The following is a 2025-nucleotide window of genomic DNA, read 5'->3' on the forward strand; positions in this document are numbered from 1 at the left end:
TCCTGGTACCTGCCCATGTTAAAAAGAGGAAAAAAAATATGCATAGACCCTTTCTATATTTCTAGCCAATCACAGTAGCCATTCATATCAGCAATAGTCACTTCAATCAAGCCAACCACATTGATAATCTGCTTCATTACTGAATGACATGAATTATCAATTCCCCATAATCTAATGCTAACAGCATCCCATCTGGTTTTAAACCAAACAGACTTAGATAATCAATACTAGAAACCCATTTTCTCAAGGGTGTGTCCCTGCAAATATCTCTGGTACAAGTAATTATATAAGCCAAGATCCTTAGTTGCAGACTACAGAATCTAGTCTTGGTAGAAAAGCAGAAATGAATTTACTATAGAGTATTAGTTGCTTAAAGAATTCCAAGAGGGCTGGAACCAAAACTACATTCACAGCTATGAAAATACAGTTAGAAAAATGCCCAACATCAGTCTGTTCTGGCAGAAACTCAATTGTCATTTCCACCCACTGTTTGGCACCTAAGATGGGAATAGACATGCAGAACCCATCATCGCAGGTACACATTTCTCTGTGTGTGCCCTTCCACCTCTGACCTACTGTTTTACATCTGCATTTTACGTTTTGTGCAGTAGCATCTTCTTAGTGGAACTAGGTCATGTATGGGGCTGTAGTTTGAGAAAATGTAATGTACTTTGTACATTTAAGATCTCTTTAACAAAGACATATTAGAAGTTTGGTGGGGGTGCCCAGTGAGCTGATCTTCAGTATCTGCTAAAAACAGAAAAAGCTGGAGAAATCCATGTGGAGAAGGGTGGTGAGAGGACCAGTGGTGGCACCATAATTTCTCCTAAGGAGAGTTTAGGGGAGAGAGAATGACACTCTCTCCTCAGGTGGGGAATTAGGGGATTTGCCTTGAGACTATGTTTGTATAGCAAGCACAAAGTTCTGACTTAGCTCAGTTGCTTATTTCAAGTGGCACATTAGGGCAGCTTTCAGGGGTCTAAATCAAACCAACAAATCAGACAAAACTTGGCACTACCATCAGATGAGTATGGTAAGCTACTGCCAAGACTATTATCCCTACTTCAGGACTGACCTGGGCTACCGCAGAACTGCAAAGTGACAGGAATGAGGCAGGTTAGATAGGGAAGGAGGGAGGGTGAAGCGACCCTATGACCCATAACAAGAAGTTCCCTTTGGTGTGTGCACACCTAGCCCTCACTCAGGTCAGCACCCAAAAAAAAAAACCAATAAAAGTTGCAGCTCATCAACCCCTTATTAGCATAATGAGCGGAAGGCCCCTTGTTCAAGCCCTTATAATGCAAGGATCCCGACTTCAGAGCCCTTCTCTTCCTTTGGAGAATGCCTGCGCTCAACCCGTTTGAGTGCATACTTTCACTACACATTAACGTTTTGGACTGTACACGCTGACCAGTCCTTGAATTCTTTCCTGGCTGGCTCAAGAACTTTCATGGTGTCAGCCCCCGAGGTCTTCACTTCTCTGAAAATTCCTGGGGCTCTCTGGCAGCGAGCTTATTAAACTATCTGGCTGTATAGTCTGACTAGTCCTTGAATTCTTTCCTGCAGCTGAGTCAAGAACTCTCATGGCACCAGCCCTTGGTTGAGGTCCTGATTTCTCTGGGAACTCCAGGGCTGTACAGCATCAGAAAGGCCTTAGAATATTCTGCAATATTGAATAGGAGTTTTCTGCTAACATTTCTGTGAAAGGGAGGGGAAGATCCAAATTTGGACATAATTTCTGAAAAGTACCAATTACGTTACAAAACAATACAAAATGTCAATTCCGAATTTTCAGATAACCTTTGGCTTACTATTTCTACACCTATCACAGGCAAACTGGTATAAACAAAGAGGACCATCTGCATTGTACTGTTCTTTTTTGGTCCCATTAACTTGAAACATCCCTTTGCTTTCAAGACAGATCTGGGGCAACAATCAGGTTTTGTCTCTATGAGATCCCTGGGATGCCTTTTTCATCTAAATAGGCCAATAGATGTTTCAAAAGCAACTCATTACGCATTTGCT

The sequence above is a fragment of the Tamandua tetradactyla genome, chromosome 21 (assembly GCF_023851605.1).
Source record: "Tamandua tetradactyla isolate mTamTet1 chromosome 21, mTamTet1.pri, whole genome shotgun sequence".
Taxonomy (NCBI): Eukaryota; Metazoa; Chordata; class Mammalia; order Pilosa; family Myrmecophagidae; genus Tamandua; species Tamandua tetradactyla.